At 42.7% G+C, this 20,365-nt stretch overlaps 2 pseudogenes; one reads left to right on the top strand and one right to left on the bottom strand.

Annotated features, from left to right (window-relative positions):
- Positions 1 to 2,741: 2,741 nt before the first annotated feature.
- Positions 2,742 to 15,949, bottom strand: LOC147435935 (uncharacterized; annotated as a pseudogene).
- Positions 15,950 to 18,159: 2,210 nt separating this feature from the next.
- LOC147435936 (large ribosomal subunit protein uL29 pseudogene) lies at positions 18,160 to 18,644 on the top strand (annotated as a pseudogene).
- Positions 18,645 to 20,365: the final 1,721 nt, after the last annotated feature.

Raw genomic sequence — 20,365 nt, forward strand, 5'->3', positions numbered from 1 at the left:
GCTCAATAGGGTATATGAATCCACATTGGATAAGTTTTTCAATCTCCTCTTGTACAATTTTGGCGTACTTAGGATTCATTGGATAGGGTCGTTGCTGGACGGGTTTAGCAGTGTTGATCATGGGAATTGTATGTTGCACCACAGAAGGTGGAACGCCCTTCATGTCCTGATATGTCCAAGCAAAGATATCCTTGTATTCCTTGAGGAGCTCCTTAAGTATAGCCTCTTCAGTTTCGGTAAGGTCTTGAGCAATAAAGACTGGTTTAGACTCCTCACCTGGTTCTGCTAATTCTATCTCTTTAACTACCGCTGGACCATCATAGACTCCCATGCTTCCATTGGTAGGTATTCGTCGGGCTTTGGCATACACAACCTTTCGCTCCCCCATGGTATAAGATTTAAAATGTTCAGGAGCCGTATGTAAGTCAGCAGGCTCTTGTCCTGACAGAGACCTTTCTTTTAGTTCTGCCTCCTTTTGTTGTTGAGCTAACTCTCGGTTTTGACGTCTTCTTATAGTTCGGCTCTGTAACCTCCAATTGAGCGAGGTCAATGGGTCGCGGGCTGCACCACATGACACTCTGGAGATGTTCACCCCAATTGTCTACTATCTTTCGATGAGCATCACATGCCCCTAGATAGCTAAGCCATTCTGCAGTAGATCTTTCCTTGTTTATCCTAGCTCTCACATTTGCTCGATATCATCGTCTCTTATATGACCTTTGTTTCTTGTTAAGGTTTTGATTTTGGTAAATGTTTGAACTCGACTCGCCTGATAGGTCTTCGCTTGTATCTTCTTCACTCTCATATAAATTACCATAGACGGTCGTACTAGGCCTTGAGTATTTATTTTCTATACTTGGTTCACTCGATGTTTCCTCAGGTTCTGAATCCATTTCTTCTTGAGATTCCGTTTCCGATGTGTATTGGCCTGAAGCCTTTGAGGAATCATCACTTTCACTCTCAGGTAGGTGTGCCTCTTTCTTATCATCGGATGTTACATGCGCTACACCTAACATGTTTACTGGTGCAATGTGTGGTATCTCTTCCCCATCTGGTGTTACCCAAGTTGTTCCTCTAGCTCCCCATGTATCTATAGTTGCCGCTAGGTGCACCCAATCGACATTGTCTGACTCAGCCATTTCGGGTAGGATATCCATATAAGGAGAGTTCTCCCCAATATCCGTGTCTTCGTTACATGTGTAACAATACTGTAATGGAGCTGAGTGAATTGTTGTGTCTGATCGATTATCAATGATGAATTTATTTCCTAGAGGATGCGTTCGACCACTTAAAAGATCAACTCGAATGACAGAGTCTTGGAACTGTAAGTAGACGTGGTTTTTGGACGAGTCATGCACCATTTTTGCTTCCCTCATGAATGGACGCCCTAAGATCATCTCAAATGACATAAGATGCTTGGAAAAATCTATAACAATGAAATTCTGCCTTACCTTGTGTCCCAAGACCTTGATCCTGAGATCCTTTAGCATTCCAATAGGCGTAACAATAGATCCATTAGCCATTTTTACCACTACGCTTGTGGCTTCAAGGTGAGGTCTCCCCATAGACTCCCAACAACTCTTTGTCACCATGCTGACTCCCGCACCACCGTCACGGACCCCCTTTACAGTTAATCCTTTAGTAGTGATTGGTAGAGTAGCATTATTTTCATCACCTTCAAAGTATTGCCCCAACTTGTTAACGGGTATTTCAATTACAAATTCATGTCCCGCTAGGTCAGATGGTGGTGCTAAATGTTCCTCATCATTCATCACTGAGTCAAGTTTGTTCATGTGTGCAAACTGTGGTAATTTGGCCTGTAATTCTCCATTGAGAAGGGCTCGCAGTGCTAGGAATAATTCTGGATCTCTGTATAACTTAGATATGATAGTCGTACGTGTTTCTGAGGACATGAAATCCATCAGCTTGGCAACATTTAATGGCATCTTGTGGGACGTAGGACCGTGACGAGAGAATGGTGAAGATGGAATCTCCACTTCCTCAAGGGGGTCGGGAATTCCCTCATTGAACATTCTCTCTAGTAGGAAATGTGTGTGTCCACTTTCAGATGTCCTACCCTCACTCTCTTCCCGAATGATACTGGGTATATCTAATGGCATGTAGTTCTTGTGAGGTTGAACTTGTGTGGGAAACACTGTGTCCAACATCTGGATATGTTTGGGTTCAGGTTCTAATTTTCGTTGAGTTTCTTCCACCAAACCCCTCAATTGTTGGACTCGTTCAATTTCCACTGTTGGGTTTGGATAGGTTCCAATCTTTCTCTTGCAATCCTCATTTTTTGTCTCTCGTGGCTTATCTTGGGGGTTCACAACTGGGTGGTTTAACTTTGAATACTCTTTTGGTGTTCGTCGTAATTCCCTCTCGTGATCCTCCTCACTGGCTTTTTCCTTTGTAGTAACAGTTTTGGTCTCCGTGGTCTCTATCGAATCTGAGTCATCCTCAAGGTCATTCATATACACGGGATCCTCTCCTGTCCCTATGTTAGTCTTTGAACTAGTTTTTGAGCTAGAAGCATTAAGGGATTTCTTTCTTCATGTTTTCTTCTTTCTCGCTCGGCCAATGGATGCAGCATCTCTCTCTTCGAGGATGTAATTTTGCTTTTGGAGCATCGACCGTGTGAGTGCATTCACTAGTGCTATATTTATAGTTGGTGGTGTCCCATCAACAATCTCTATTATGTTCAATGGTGTGATTTTCGGTGTGTTTGGATTGTTAGGACACTATGCGATCAAATGATCTATGCCACAACGATTACAAGTGAGTATTGGCATTGCCAATGCACTCCCTTGACTTGTTTGCATTAGTGCGGCATTCTTTTGCATTCTAATGGGGCACTCAACTACTCGATGTGGTCCACCACATTCGTAGCACTGAAGAGGTGGTCTCCTGGCAAAACTATTAATGTTTTGGCCTCTTACTGCTAGCGCAGTAGCTTGATATACCGGTTTGATTTGTCCCCAATGGTCTTCCATATAGTACATGGGACACTCCTCAAGCATGTTGACTCCATAGGTGATACTAGAGTCTATGTCCTCTTCGCAATCTACATAAGTACTAGATGACTTGCAACCTATTTGATTCATAGGTGTAACTCTTGGATGAGGGGGTTGCGGTCCTAGCACTGGAGGTGGCAACGGTGTGGTTTGGACCACATTTTGGGTTCTAGGGACCATTTTCTGTAATGGCAACTGTTGCTCCATGGGTGGGGTAGGCATCAATGCAGGAACTCGAGGTGAGTCTGCCCAAGCTATAGGCGGTCTATTTTTCATGATGTGTTTAAGCATTAGGCAATCCTTCGCTTGATGGCCATACCTACCACACGCGTTACAAGTCCCGTTAAACTTTACTCTGAAAGTAGGGCATTCACTCGTAGTATGTGGGCCCAAGAAAATTGAGCACCATTGTTGCTCCCTTCTTGGATACATATGACTGTTTTGTGGAGCAGGATTACCCCTCAGGCTTTCTTGGATGTCCTTGGTGAGATCTGCCAAAGTCATCTCAGATATCGTTTTCTCTTTCACGATTGGCTTTATCTTCATTGGCTCATGCCCTCACGCTTGCGAGCTACTAGACTTCGGTTCGGCAGACAGTCTTTCTCCTGCAATCATTAAATTATCCTCCAATTGGATTGCATTCATGGTGACTGCTTCCCAAGTAGTGATACCTCTAATGACTAGGCCATTATAGATACTTTCATGTCGTAGTCCCCTAATGAATCTATCGAGAAATTGGTTGTTGTTGAATCACTCGTTTGGATTGCATCGAGAATTCAAATTCTTTAGGCGACTAATGAAGTCTCTCACGGATTCACCTTCTTCTCGTTGGGCTTTCTGGAGTTGAGAGGCTACACCCCAAAGTACTCCCTCTCGTATGTGCTCTTTCAAGAACAATCTCCTAAGAGTAGAGTAGATCGTTTTCTCTTCTACTCTTAAGGTTCTATACCAATCTCCAGCCTTTCCGCTTAGGGTCAAACTCAAAGCCTTACACTTATGTAGCTCATTGTGCTCTTCCAAGGAATCGCACACATGTTCAAAGACTTCCATATGATTTCTAGCATCTCCGTCTCCACTGAATTTCTGTGTGAGCTTAGCTACTTGAACTGCCTTGCTCCTAGGCTCTCTATCAGGCGCACTACGCATGTTTTCCGCAATAGAGCGACCGATAGTTTGAGAAAATGCTGCCAAATCTCCTATTTGAGCAGGTATAATGGGTGTATGTGCTCCTGGAACCACATGTGAGATGCGAGTTGGCCTTGGCCTTGGCATACGCGCGGCTCTTGGGTCCCATATTTCGTATGGTGGTGTACCAGACGGTGGTCCAAAGTTTACAGGCGTGGCCCTAGGCATAGAGGGTGCCTGATATGGCATGTTATTATTAAATGGCATGGCTTCACTTGTATAAGAGCTTGGATAATGCCATTGTGGATTGTAAGCTCTTGGAATAATCAAAGGTGTAGGAGCTACATGAGGTTGAGGTACGACAGGTGCACATGATTGATACATACATGTAGGTATAGTTGGGGGCACTGTGCTACTAGGCATCGGCGCAGTATTAACAAATGAACTCCATGGTGTACTTCTTGTCATGCTCACCACTGGGATATGCATGGTAGCCGTAGTGTCATTAAGAGAAATATGAGCTAGATTTGGGAAGGTAAAGCTGCCACTTGTGGGCTCAGATTGTACTGAGGCTCCTGGCGAAACAACATATGGAGGATCAATGGGGCTCACTGAGGGAGTCTCCATTTGTGATAGGGTTGGTTGGTTGGCCTTTCCCGTATCCAAGAATCTCATTAGGCCTGTTGAAGGCATGTTGATCCCCGTGTTCTGTCTTTCTAACTCGACAATCCTATGGAGGATATCACAGACTTTCTGTTGTTGCTCATCTATGCTAGTAGCACCCGATGTGGATTATAGAACATCTAACCAACCCACATGATAGGTGTGTCCTGTGTACCGATCAGTTAAAGCTTCCGCTTGTTGGTCATACTCCCAATTTTCTTTTAGGAATATCCCATCTAGGCCTGGCGTGCTGGAGGTTTCCCTCAAGGTGGAAGCATTATTGATCCCCATCGCTTGCCCCTCCGTGACTGCTACCTTGGGAGCACTCGGTTGCTCGGCTGGCATGATTGTTGTCATAGGAGCCTTTGCTTTCAGGGCTCGACTTTGTTCTAGCCTTCGTAGGTTCTCAATTTCCCTCTCCCTTGTTGCTTGCATATAGCGTTCGATCTCTTGCACTTCGGCAAGACTCCTACCATCGGGTAGTAGAACCTCAGAGGGAGATAGTCCTAAAGGATCAGGATGTGCAGTGGATGGAACATTCACATGCACACTCTTAAGAAGCATAGGGTCTATTTTAGGCATGAATGACGAAGTTACTTCCCCACTCCCTTCATTTATTTCATTAACCGCATGTTCGCAGCGAGTAGCTCTACTAAGGGTCTCTTTTAAGCGGCTAAACATGTTGGACCCGGGCCGTGGGCCCATGGCATGCATGTCTTGACTTGAACTATCAGGGTTTGGTGTAGGATACCCCTCCATGACTTCGTAGTCAGAGGAAGAATCACTAGACGCGATATGAGGATCTTGGTTCGCGCTACCTTGAGTCCCGGCCGAAGGTCTAGAACCTAGGGTGGAGGAATAATGGGTGCCCACGTAAATGGAGGCACTACCAATATGCTCGTGCTCTAACACTCGTCCAGAGCGTAGGTACATGTGACCTCCACACTCTAAACGCTTTGGTGAGTGCCCGTGAAGGCCGCTCACTTAGTTTTTTTTTTTTAAAGGTGTTTATAACCCAAGTTTTTCGTTATTCTTGGTTATTTTTTGTAACCAAGACACAAAATATGGCGTGTAATATCTCAAGACGAGCGTTTTGGCTAAAGGAACGTGCCGTGCTTTACAGCTCCCTATTCGGCTACGTGAAGCCCTCGAAATCCTAAAAATAGTCTTTATAGTCCTCGAAATCCTACAAAAAGTTTTTAAATATAAAAAGGTGTATAAACTGTATTTTAAAACTGAGGACTGAGGTCTGGGTTTGAGCTTGGGCTTGGGGAATGATCCCCAGCCCGATCCTTCTTTTTAATTATTTTTTTTAAGTTTTTTTTTTTTGAAAAAGTTGCCGCGGCCGCGCCGCGCACACGCGCACACACACACTTAACCTACACCTAACTTATCTACTTACAGCTAATAGAGATACTGCCACACACACTCTAACACTGTTTACACAGTACAACGGTAGCTAACAGATCTACAAAACTAACCTTACTGAACTAACATTGAACCTTACATAACTAACATTCCATAGCTAATACCTTAATTCTAACAGTACATTGCAAAAAAATTGTAACTCCTTCTTTATAGAAAACAAAAAAGACAGTACAGTGTAACAAAAATCTTCTCCACACAACCACACACCTTCCTTCTTCACAAATCCTTCAATTGAAATTGCATCACAAGAAAGCGTAAGGTGCTTAACCAAGCTTAGTGTGGGGCATTTCCCCGGCAACGGCACCAAAAATGTGCGCTCCTTGCCGCACTGTCGAAGCAAGGGAATTGCCTAACACTGTGTGCGAGCCACAGACGGCTCCAAGCACACAACTAGCTTAACTAGTAAGCTCAAAGAAAGCGATGGTGTGTCAATCACCGCTCTACGCTTGCTTCGTGGAGGATTCCTCGCCGCGAAGAAGAAGGAGCCTCCGCTTCGCCGCGCTCAACCGCTTCGCCGCTGCCGTGCCGTCGTCGCAATGCTCGATCGCACTCTCTCTCTCTCTCACACATACACACACACACAAGGAGGTGAAGAAGAAGAAGATGGAGATGGAGATGGAGCAAGAGCACTTATTGCACAAATGAGAGAATAAGTGAATTTTAGGTTTAGTTGGCTTTTATACGAGCTCACCCCATTCACACTTGGGCTCCCATGCTTAGCCAACTAATCCCTTGAATGTCCCAGTTAGAGTGCGCCTCTCATCGGCGATCACTCTTACCCTTTTTCTATTGGTCTAACAAGCCCGGTACCTAACTCTACCAAATACATAATACACGTCCGTCGTAGGTGATGGGGTGTCCGTGAGCCATGAGGGTTAACAACCTCTCTAACTTGTGTCAAAGTCGTATCTACATCTCGCATACATCTCTGTTGTTGTCTCATACGTCTGAAACAACCACGCCTAATGTGCCCCATGTGACCACAATGCCAACAACGCAAGTATCGGCAAGAACGAGACACACTCAACCGTAGTTGTGAAGACTGCCTTGTACTTAGCCTCACAACTCAAAGTGGCCAATGTAGGTTTCTTCTTGCTCAACCATGATATACATGAATTGCCAAGCATGAAACAAAAAACACTTGTGGACACTTGCGTGTCAAAACAACCAGCCCGACCTGAGTCCAAAAAAGCATGTAAGTCTGGCGGCAATGATCTCCCCTTGGGATAAAACAAGCCAAGATGTAAAGTGCCACTAAGGTAGCGAAAAATCCTCTTGGCAGCCTGCCAATGCTTAGACCCTGGGCTATGCATAAATCTGCTGACCTGTGAGACTGCAAACTGAATATCTGGCCTCGTGTTGCATACATAAATGAGGCATCCAGAAGTAGTTTGATAAAGAGTGACATCAGCAGGATCGCAAGCATCATGTAGACTCAACTTCAAACCTGTTTCCATAGAAGTGGCATTAGGTTTGCAATCCTCAAGTCCAAACTTACATAGCAATGTCTCTATGTAACTTTTTTGGCACAAGGAGATACCACGATCACACTGTTTAAACTGTATACCCAAGTAATGATGCAACAATCCCAAATCTTTCATCTTGAAAGTAGCATTCAAATCAGCCTTGAATTTAGCAATATGTCTCTCATTTGGTCCAGTGATCAGCAAATCATCTACATAAAGAACCACAATGAGAAGTACATCACCCTCACGCTTTATATACAATGTGCTTTCTGTTGGACTGTTTACGAAAGCCTTGTTTGACCAAATGAGTGTCAGCTTTCTCATACCAAGCACGAGGAGATTGCTTCAACCCATACAATGCCTTTTTACATCTGCACACTTTGTCCTCTTGTCCTTTCTTGACAAAACCGCGAGACTGCGTTACATAAACTTCCTCATGTCACCATTCAAGAAAGAAGTAACAATGTGTGATTCATGCACACTAGTCATACGACAAATCTATGCCTTTTTGCTGTGCATAACACTTTGCAACAAGTCCAGCCTTATGGCAATCAATCTCACCATCCGGATTGCGTTTCAACTTGTAAAACTACTTCATACCAATGGCCTTTTTGCCAAGAGGCAAATAACATAAAGTCCATGTCTCATTTTTTATAAGTGCATCATATTTTGATTGCATGGCAGCCATCCAATTTTTTTGGATTCTGTGCTTCATCAAAAGACAGAGGTTCCTCAACATCGTGTAAGCTAAACACAGCCAAAGCATAACAATCTGATGCATAAGATACATGGTGAGAGCCTGAATGAGTATGACTAGACAAAGGTGCATCCAATTTACTGTCAGGCAATGTATGTACCATCCATTTTTGCATACCTCTAGCCTGCTCATTTTCAACCCTTTCCTCATCAAGTACATCATGTACATCTACATCAGTAATAGGCTGATCTATAAAATTTTTAGAAACCCCCATAGGCTGTACATTTGTCTCATTGCAATTTACATTCGTATTTCCACCACTAAAAAGAGGCAACAAAGTGTCATAAATGTCTTGTGAGCTTACATTACTGTCTCTAGTACATGACAGCAAGGACTTAATAGAATCTTCCACAAACACTACATCCCGTGGAACCAAAATACACTTTTTTTGTGGATGATACAATCTGTAACCTTTGCTTTCAGCACTAAACCCAACAAAAATACATTTGACAGACTTATCATCCAATTTTCTGCGTTGTGTTTGTGGTACCAAAGCATATGCCAAACAACCAAAAACACGCATGTGCTCAATAAAAGGCTTTCTATCATGCCATGCTTCATATGGAGTAATAGGCTACAAAGCTTTCGTAGGACACTTGTTTTGTACATAAGTGGCACACATAATGGCCTCAAGCCAAAAAGAATGCAGCAAAGCTTGACTTTTGACCATACATTGTGCCATTTCCGTAAGTGACCTGTTTTTCCTCTCAGCAATACTATTTTTTTGAGGTGTATAAGGCACTGTACATTGGTGTTTTATCCCATGACTAGCCAGAAATGCATTAAATTCATGAGATATATACTCCCCTCCTCGATTGGAACATAGGGTGCCCATAGTACCTTTCGATACATTTGCACATAAAACTTCGGACTTTGCTATAAGCAAAAATACCCATGCATGCCTGGAGAAATCATCAATGAAAGCCACGAAGTAAAGGTAATTGCCCAAGGATAGAGTTTGCATGGGCCCACAAACATCAATATGCACAAGCTGCAACCTGCATGTGGCCCTAATTGAACCATCCTTTACAAACTTATAGCACTTTATCTTACCCAAAATACAACCTTCAAAAACATGTTTGACAGGTTCTTCAAGAGGGGGCAAAAAATAAACCATATCAGATTTTTTGCAAATGCAACAAACTGGCAAAATTCAGATGATCAGAACGTGCATGCCAAAGTTTTACGTTGTCAAGAAGTCGACGGTCTTGCCAGGAAGGCACCGGGCCTCTTGCTGTGAGAGTTTGTGAGGAAGCTCAAGGGTTATGAGAAGGATATAAGATGTAGATAACATAGCTTCTAGAGCTAAAGAAGAAATGTAGCCAAAGGAGTCGCTCACTTTCCTTTACAAACACACACGTGATGGAGAGAACTCATGAAAGATAGTCAAAACAAAACAAAAATAAAAACATCGAGATTACGATCATATCGTATCATGGGTCGGATAAAAGGGTTAATGGATGAGTTAATGATATTTAATATTTGTTGTCCAAGTAAGCTACGGATTGCTCTTTGGAACTGTAGCTTTGTGCTTACTATAATGTATATGTTTTGTCTAGCGATTGGGATTAGTTGTGAGTACAAATCCTCTTGATTCATAATAAAATAACCACATTAACACCAAAAGAGAAGTTATAGTCAATAATAGGTAGTATGATGGGATCTAGTGAGAGAATTATTTCGTTGAGTCTTCAGGACCAAATTGAAACACTATGCATTGCTGAAGTGAATCTTTCGACTGATCCAAATGTTGATCCTAATAGATTGCACAAAATGGAAATGAAAGAAATCGCCTCCATGTGGATTATGGTTATTCATCAATGATATACTTAGTATGTTCAAAGAAACAGGTGTGAAAGAAGTGAAAGGAGAAGAAGAAGAGAGTTTCTCTCCCAAGCCCTATTGTTGCCCTTAGGCAATAAGGATACTGCGGGGAGAGAAGTACCTATAGCAAGGAGATTCTAGAGTTTGTGGAAGAGAATGAGAACCTTAAGAGAGAGAGAGAGATGCTTGTGAAAGATGAAGATATGGTTACTAACCTCGTGCATAACTGTTTCCCGCAAGAAGGTTGTGCCCGTTACATTGACAAGATTGCTGCTTGAATACCTTCCAGTGAAACAATTAGGACACAACAAGAGAGATGAAAGGAGGAGTAAAGATGGAATTAGAGATAGATCTAAGTGTGGTGGTGGTATTAAAGATAGATAATGAGAGATAGAGATAGAGTTAGAGACAAGTATTGGACTAGATATGCAAATGAAAGAAAAACTAGCAACATATATCTTACATGAGAGCAATCGTCACCACCTTAATGGAGAGAGAAGATGAGGCAAGACTTCAGCATTTCTTCAAGAGAAAGTGTGGCACTAAGATGAGTGTGTTACTATAGAATTGAGCTATTCTCACTTACTCATAACTTGCCCCCAATGAAGAGAAGTTTTCCCTTTTTATAGGTGAGGGAGCCATGTTTTACATAATCACTTGATTAGGCTAAAGAATTAGCCCAAATCAAATGTTCTTTGGATATTTTGTAAAATGGGCAATATTAGGACTCAAAATATCATGAAATTCAGCATTTTTGGTCGTTGAGGCTCCATGTGGGTGCATGATGTATGTGGGACCCACCTAGGCATCTTCTATGTGGCTCTAGCAGGGGGTCCCAACTTGTGTGTCTTGTCCTTCCAAGGCATCTTTGAGGTGTCACATTCACATGCTTGTGTCTTTTATCCTCCAAATATCTTATTTTATGGAAAAAGACCAAGATTACCTCTTTTCACTTGATTCACCTGTTTACCATCTCTTCTTGCAGTGTCGTTGTGAGAGGATTTTTCATTGTTTTCCCTGTAACTTTTGACCTGTAACTCGGATTGACATGCTTCAAAAGGAAAAATTGGCCTACTAAAAGAGCTTGACTTGGCTTTGGTCTTTTCTTCACGCCCTTAGGTTAGGATTTTCAAATTGGGATGGTCCAAGAAGCTTTGGATTTTCCTTTTCATAAAGTCTTCTAATAGGCCCTTCCCTCTTATATGTATCCAAGAAGGTATGCATTATTGAAGGGTTATATCATTAAATAAATGTGAAAAGAAGAAAATAATTTATATATGGTAGGGTATAATTGAGATATTAGAAGAAACATACAAATGCTTTTCCCCCGGACAAAGAGAGGCACAATCATTGATACTTCTCTCGCAGTACTTTCTAATAGTAATGTACATTTATATTACTTCAAAGGTAAATACTAAGGTATGGTAGAAAGATTTTATTTATGCATATGAGTATTATATGAAGTATACTTATGCGTGAAAAAGTCACAAGAGAAATCGTTTAATGCGCGTTCCCACTATATACATGCCACATCACGACATCCACCCCCTCTAAACCTGCACATCCTCCGGTATGTGCCACATTATCTCTTTGTAAGATCAGCCCTCTTGTACATATTCCTTGCTTTCTTCTTCACTAGATGATTCCAGAGCTTCATGTTCACTTTGATCTTCACCTGTGTTTTGCTCTTCTCCCTCATCAACATCTTCTAGATCATTGTCTCGTCTTCTCTTAAACATTTTGATCCTTTTTCCCGCAATGGGAATCTTTACTTCTGTACCATCTAGTTCAGACAAGCTGTAAGTAGCATTTTCATGCACATACTTTACAACATACGGTCCAAACCATCTTTTTGAGAACTTTCGCATGACTGTGTGCTGGTTATCAAGGCTACTATCATACACTGAAACCCAGTCACCTTTGTCAATTGCTTTGCTCCTGAGTCGATGTTGCTTATCAAAGTAGTCCTTGTATTTCAACCTTGCATTTTTGAGTCGTTCTTTTGCAGCTTCAATGTCTCCAGGTCTTCTCTCTAGTTGCCTTATACGCAGTGCAAGGAGACCTTCCCTGCTAAGCCTCTCTTGCCAAGGTAGTACATTCCATGTGGGAATTGTATCTTCAATCAGCATCACTGGCTTTTGACCATACATTAGCTCTGCAGGCATGTAGCCAGTTATTGAGCTATGTGTTGTACGATCAGCCCATAAAGCATATGGTAATAGTTTTGGCCACTCACCAACTCTTCCTTCGCAAGCCTTGGCCAAAGCTTTGATGATAGGAGGATGCCCTCTTTCACTCTTTCCATTGCCTTCAGGGTTGTAAGCTGTAGTAAGAGAAAGCTTGATCCCTAATCTAGAAAAGAACTCCCTTGCTTCTTCGGCATCCAGTTCACCTCTATTCGTAGTGATTTTTCCCACACAACCATAACGGCAAATCACCTCATCAAGAAGGAATTTGCACACAACTTCTGTGGTTTTAGCTCTTAATGCTCTTCCTTCAACCTGGTTAGTTAGGTCCTCTTGTGCAAGAACCAAGTATCTCATCTGCCAGAGTCTTAAAGGCATTGTGACTAGATCCACAACCCATTTATAGTGCATGACTAGTGGATATGTAGGGTGCAATCCATCACGATGTCGGACATTTGAATACATTTGACAAGTTACACATGACTCTACAAATTGAGATACATCTTTATACATACCCTTCCACTAGTATTTTTCTTTCAACTTGGAGAAGGTTGCCCACACACCCCTGTGTCCAGCCCATAGACTCTCATGAAAATCTTGCATGAGATTTACTTGAGTCTCTTTTTTATATATAACCCGTTGTGGTGTAGCACCCTTTTGTTTAGGATGCATCCACAAGTAACCATCCCTCAAAAAGTACCCATATGCTTTCCTGCGTATCCTCTTGAATTCTTGTTCAGACCAATTATCCTGTTTTGTTAGAGTACTCAAGTAGCTTCCAATAAGAAGCCAATCACCTTCATAAAGATCTTTCAAGAACAATTCAAGTGAATTAGTCATGCAGACATTGTTACCTTTGACATGAGAGATAGAATAGAACTTTGTGCCTACATCATCTCCCTCATCAATCATTTGTGACTCATCTTCATACCTTGCCCTTGATAGCATATCTACCATTGTATTGTCTTTACCTGCAATGTGCTTAAACTCGGGATTTAAGGACTTAATGTAGGAAATCCATCGCAACATAGCAATGTCTGGTGTTGAGCAGCTTGTAATCATCCCAAGAAGTGGTAGAAAATCTGTTTCTACAACCACACATGCACCAATTAGGTACTATTTCCCATTTTTCAAGGCTGTAACCATACCCCATAGCTATCTCTTTATTTGTGGATAGTTTCTTTGGCGAGCACTTAGTACCTTTGCTCCAAATCTTACCACATACCCGTGTCCTTCTTCGTCATCTTGCCCTATTGCCCATCCAATCCCTGTAGGACTGGTGTCTACTGTCACAATTACTAGCCTTTGACACTCATAGTCTACCTTTGTCAAAGTTGGTGCTGGACTGGAGCAACTCCTTTAGCTTTTTCATGGATTTTACATGTGCTTCTGTCCATTTAAACTTTTGATTCTTTCTAAGCAACTGATAAAGAGGATCAGCTACATGTGTATAATGTGGAATCCAAATAACATAGAAGACACATGCTCCTAGAAACCTTCTAACCTCAGTGATGCTAGTGCATGTTTCTTTCATTCTTTGGATGGCATCTACCTTTGCTGGACAAGGTTTCCTACCATATGGCCCGCACATGTGCCCCACAATGAGCACTTCATTTGACACCAAACATAGACTTTTTCCCTGACAATGTAAGATTCACTTCTTCCAACCTAGACAAAATTTTATCACAATCATTTATGTGATTTACCACAAACCTGCGACATCCCTTGAGATCCAAAGCTTCATCTTTGTCACTTTCTTCACATCCTTTGATAGGCAAATCATCAATGAAAGGCATTGTGATTTGAGGAATAAAGTCACGTAAGACGTTATTCATCCCATTCATCATATGTGCAACCGAGTTGGTTGCTCCCTGTGGCAAGGTATACATCCTTACCAAACCCAAAGGTGTCCTCATGGTTGTCAAGTCTCTGCTTTCGGTTGCAAGCTGAAATTGATCATACCTTGAGTAGAGATCCCCCATTGAGTAGATTGCCCTCCCTGCAAACGCCTCTGCAAACTCATCCACAATTGGACCTGTACCTACATTTCTAATTGTCACCTTGTTCACTGGTTGCATATCTTGGATGAAGCATAGAGAACCATTCTTCTTTGGAACTATGAACCACATGTAAGAGTATGGAGCACAAGAAGGCTCCAAGATTCTCATTTTGATTTTCTCATTCAGTAGCTCTACTAACTTTGGCAAATGAGCCTTTGGAACCGGAATAGGCCGCAAATTCCAAGGCACATGAGGTTTTGTGAAAATTACCATAGGAGCTACAATAGAAGGATCAACACATCCTATCTCATGTGGCTCAAATGCAAAAGCCTTACCATGCTTTGAAAGCATTTCTTTGAAGCACTTTGTCTCCTCCTGTGTTAGAAACTCCTCGCGACCAATCTGCAACTCTTGGAAAGACTCCTTTGTGAAGGTATGCCCAATCTTTTTAGGATTCCTCAAACTTGGTTGTAAAGAAGCCTGCTCAATCTTTTCCCTATTGTTGGGTGGTAAGGGTGAAGCTACTGGTTTCACCTTCTTTGCTACACTCTTGTATTTAGTTTCAACATGGACTTCTGGGCCAACTGTTTGGTTTTCTTTAAAGGCTTCTATTACTTGATACATTTCCATAGAGCAAACTTCCATAACTTCATTTTCAAGATGCAAACTAGACCCCATTATAGCATCAAGCTCTAGCAACCCACTCTTTTTCATGCATATTTGTACATTATGCACATATTGCCTCTCACATCTCTTCAAATCTTCAAGTTTTGTAAAACATACTGATCCATTTCTTGTTATCAAGGAGCCCATTGAAAAATTTTCACCTATTTTTGGATCAAGCGAGACCCTTTTTCTTTCTGTACCACTGCAATCTCGCTTTACAATGGTACTTGGCCAAAACCCATCATTTCTCTATGATCATAAAACTCTTTTCTCACCTTTGATAGGGAAATTTCAAACTCCGATCAAACCTTTCCGAGCAATCATAAAAATGAGCAAAACCCAACAAGATACTTATGAACTTAAATCATAATAGGAAGCATTTAGCATCAAACTACATATTATCTATCTATCATTGTTCCCAAACACCTCCTTCAAAGCACGGCTCCTGGTCATAGATAATCAAGCCATGGTAGATGCTTGAGCAAGTGTATGTGTGTGTGTGTGTATGTGTGTGTGTGAAAGTGAGTGCCGTATCAGTCCATCTACCAATTCACTTAGTTATCAATGGCCCGGCTTGAAGAAATGGAAGAGTGCCACATTTTTTGTGAATGCTACAGGAAGGTTTTGATCTACTACAAAAGTGAATGAAGAGGCCCTCCAACAGTAGCGACACAAGCGCACATACAATGCGTGCGATCAAAAGGTTCAATGACCTGGATGCAGTAAAATCCACGGTAATTCGATCGACACATTCACCATCGTCAACATCTCTACCTTCTCGACCGTAGGATAATCTGCCATGCCCACATGGCTTCAACATCTTCTCCTCCCTTCACGTCGTGCGACTCTTACAATATTGTGATCCCCTTATATGCAACAACTAGGATCCACTCCTTAGCTTCCTTTAACATGTCTGTTGTCCTCATGCTGGAGCCTCTCCACTACCTTGTAGATTTGTCCCACCCCTATTAAGTTATACTCTATTTTGTAAAATTTGAACAAAGTGAAATCCTACTACGCACTTGTCTGAGCACCCCACAGGGTACCCCCCTCCAAGCAGTGACTAGGTCGTTGACTACTACAACGTACAACTTTGAAACAACATTGTTGGCTAGGAAAGGCAAATATAAGTGTCTCCATTCATTGGATTTGGTTGGCAAGCCAAGTCTATAAGTGATATGGGAACAGAGTAAAGGGATCAACAAATGCGCCTCAATCTGCAAGACAAGCAGGATCCAGGATGTTGGATCGCCACAATAGGGGGCCAAGTATGACCTCGCAGCATGCTCAGGGTCACGTGCTAGCCTAGGTGGTTAAGATAGAGTGCCTCGAGGTATGACGTCCATGGATCGAATGGCGTCTGGTAGGGGAAGCGCTAGTATTTTTGCAAGACCAAGTTTGACAACGACAAATTAAACCTCCACCATTAATGCCTGCACGTGTCATATAGCAACAAGGTTGGGCAAGAAAAGGCTAGAAGCATGTTGGAGTTACACTAGGTAAGGCAGGAAGGTAAACCGTAGTCATTTTCATCAACGACCAGATAAAGGAGTCCGTGTCAGAGTGGACTCTTTTTGATAATTTTTTGAGTCCTCTTTTTGAGTTTTCAAGGTGAGTTGCGGAGAGGAGACCCTTATCAATGAGGGCTTCATGGGCACGAGCCGTGGAGGTGATGAAGATCATGCAGATAATGCTGACATGAAGGGTGAAGATAGGGCCTACATGATTGTGAAGGCACATGGAAGGAGGGATTTGGCAAGAATGAAGATGAAGTCCTCTCTCTCTCTCTCTCTCTCTCTCTCTCTCTCTCTCTCTCTCTCTCTCTCTCTCTCTCTCTCTCTCTCTCTCTCTCTCTCTCTCTCTCTCTCTCTCATAAGCATAGAGCTTAAAAAGGAAAAGTGATTACATTACTGATAGGCGAGTTCTAACAAAACCGTATAGAAAGAGTGTCAATATGCAATATTTAACAGCTCTATTATTATTGTTGCATCTCTCAAGAGAATTCATCAATGCGAAGACTGCATGCCCACACATTCCTAGCCATCAAGAACGACAACGACACCGCTCTACTACACTTAAGCTGAAATTGACAAATGGTGGCAGGAAGGCAAGCTCCTTCTTGGGGGAGCCTAATTATTTGGAAGTAGCCTTGCGGCGTTTAGCCAAGCAGTCGGGAGCATCAATTGAAGTACAACTTGTTTTGCAATACACAAGGGCCATGAGTTTTGTCGCCGGCCATGGCTCCAGCTGCATGATGGTTAAGCTTGACGAGCGAGGCTACATATCTCTCTCTCTCTCTCTCTCTCTCTCTCTCTCTCTCTCTCTCTCTCTCTCTCTCTCTCTCTCTCTCTCTCTCTAAAAAAAAAACTCTCTGAAGGAGTCCACGCCGGTGTGGACTCCTTCAGAGAGTTTTTTTTTTTTAGAGAGAGAGAGAGAGCTCTTACTAAATCTTACCTTCTTCGACAACAGACCTTTGCAGCTCGCGGTATCTGCAGAAATAGCCAAGATCAAGGTGCATGAATTGCAAGCCAAGAGCAAGGGGGAGCTGCAGACTCAGTTCAAGGACCTAAAAGCAGATCTTGCTCTATTGAGAGTTTCCAAGGTGACTGGAGGAGCACCCAACAAGCTATCCAAAATCTCTCTCTCTCTCTCTCTCTCTCTCTCTCTCTCTCTCTCTCTCTCTCTCTCTCTCTCTCTCTCTCTCTCTCTCTCTCTCTCTCTCTCTCTCTCTCTCTCTCTCTCTCTCTCTCTCTCTCTCTCCTCTCTCTCCACACTCTCTCTCTCTCTCTCTCTCTCTCTCTCTCTCTCTCTCTCTCTCTCTCTCTCTCTCTCTCTCTCTCTCTCTCTCTCTCTCTCTCTCTCTCTCTCTCTCTCTCCCTCTCTCTCTATAAAGAAAAACTCTCTGGAGGAGTCCACACCGGCGTGGACTCCTCCAGAGAGTTTTTTTTTTAGAGAGAGAGAGAGAGAGAGCTCTTACGAAATCTTGCCTTCGTCGATAGTAGACCTTTGCAACTCGCGGTATCTGCAGAAATGGCCAAGATGAAGGTGCATGATTTGTGAGCCAAGAGCAAGGGGGAGCTGCAGACTCAGCTCAAGGACCTAAAAGCAGAGCTTTCTCTGTTGAGAGTATCCAAGGTGACTGGAGGAGCACCCAACAAGCTATCCAAAATCAAGGTAGTCAGGCTGTCAGTAGCGCAAGTGTTGACAGTACTTTCACAAAATCAAAAGGCAGCTCCTCGGACTCCCTACAAGAGCAAGCAGTTGCCATTGGACCTGCGCCCCAAGAAGACCCGTGCCATTCGGCGGCGGCTAACCAAACATCAGGCTGGTTTAAAGACATTGAAGCAGAAGAAGAAAGAGACCTATTTCCCAAAGCGAAAATATGCTCTGAAGGCTTGATGAGGTGTTATTTTGTGCGGAAGATTGTTTCTGATACTAGCCAAGAGAGAATGGCTAGGGTTTTGTAAGCAGACAGCTGATTTAGGCTTATTTCAACATTGGGTCTTTCATGTCAAGAGAGAGAGAGAGAGAGAGAGAGAGAGAGAGAGAGAGAGAGAGAGAGAGAGAGAGAGAGAGAGAGAGAGAGAGAGAGAGAGAGAGAGAGAGAGAGATCACAGGTTCATCTTCCGCGACTACTGTCAAGCTTTTTCTGCAATACATGAGGGCGATGAGCTTCCTCGCCGGCCATGGCAGCAGCTGCGTGATGGTTGAGCTTGATGAGTGCACAACTGCGTATCACTCTCTGATCTCTCTCTCTCTCTCTCTCTCTCTCTCTCTCTCTCTCTCTCTCTCTCTCTCTCTCTCTCTCTCTCACTCACTCACTCAAAAACTCTCTGTATGAGTCCGCGCCGGCGTGGACTCCTTGAGAGAGTTTTTTTCTTTAGAGAGAGAGAGAGAGAGAGAGAGAGAGAGAGAGAGAGAAACACTGGTTCGTCTTCCATAATTACTTTCAAGCTTAAACTAAACCGGCATTCTGGCGAAGAAGAATTTTGCTTCAACAGCATATAAAATGCTCACAACGTGTGCAATATGGGCTCAAATCATTTCATTCTAACGACAAAGAACTCACCAGGATTCTCTCCCACGTCCAATGTCACTGGAATGCCCTTGTGCACCTAGACGGCTGGCTTGCCTGGAATGTTGTCAACCCTCCTCAACGGACAGTTTCACAATGTCAACGGTCCTGACTTTGCCACTTGGCATCGAGTTGCACGGAAGGGTGTGCATGCAAACTTGACCCTCAATAGGCTAGCTAATTAACTTCTATGGCGGCTTGGTGTTATCCGAGTTATGAGATGTCTCTCTCTCTCTCACACACACACACCAACACACACACACACACACACACACACACACACACACACACACTTAGTCAGTGCCTCTCTCTTTCACCTCTCACATCCTTAGCCTCTTTCATAGAATTAACTCTCTCAAGAAGTCCGCGCCAGCACAGACTACTTCATAGAGTTTTTTTGAAAGAGAGAGTTAGTTCACATGCTTATAATCATCGGCACCCTCTTAGTGCCTACGTTGTCGCTGACTTCTTTGCTCACATTAGGCACAATATTGCAAAAGAGTGCAATTACTATGAAGGTAACGAGCAATAAACTCATGACCTATTATTCAAGAGGGAAATGGAATAACCAATCCAGCACACTCGAGTGATATAAAGGTTATAGCATTTTCCTCTTTTTATGATCCCCCCTTGCTCGAGAAGAAGAGAATTTTAACGCCATAGGAAACCATCCCAAGAGACCTTAAAGATCTATCCAACGAAGAGAGTTGAAGTCAAGATTTAAGTGGGAGAATGTGCAAGTTGAAGAGAAAGCGAAAAAAGATAAGGCGGAGAACAAAGTAGATCTAGTCAGCTGTGATCTCTCGGAGTGCAAAGGTTTTTTTATGGAGATTCTCCAAGCTCGACATTTTGTTGTAAAGATGTTTTGTATTAGCTCAAAACAGATTGCTTATTGTTTCAATGATAGTCACAGTGTCTCTCTCTCTCTCTCTATCTATCTATCTATCTCTCTCTCTCTCTCTCTCTATATATATATATATATATATATATAGAGAGAGAGAGAGAGAGAGAGAGAGAGAAACACTGGTTGCGTTCTTCCTGGTGGTTGGACATGGCAGCTCTTGGTTTGGAAAGTCCCTATGGTGTGCAAAACAATGCGTTGTTGATACAATGCAATTCTTTCCCTCATCTAGCTAGCAAGATCTCCATACCACCTTATCT

This window comes from Adiantum capillus-veneris, chromosome 18, assembly GCF_014529385.1.
Source record: "Adiantum capillus-veneris isolate H3 chromosome 18, ASM1452938v2, whole genome shotgun sequence".
In the NCBI taxonomy this organism is placed as follows: domain Eukaryota; kingdom Viridiplantae; phylum Streptophyta; class Polypodiopsida; order Polypodiales; family Pteridaceae; genus Adiantum; species Adiantum capillus-veneris.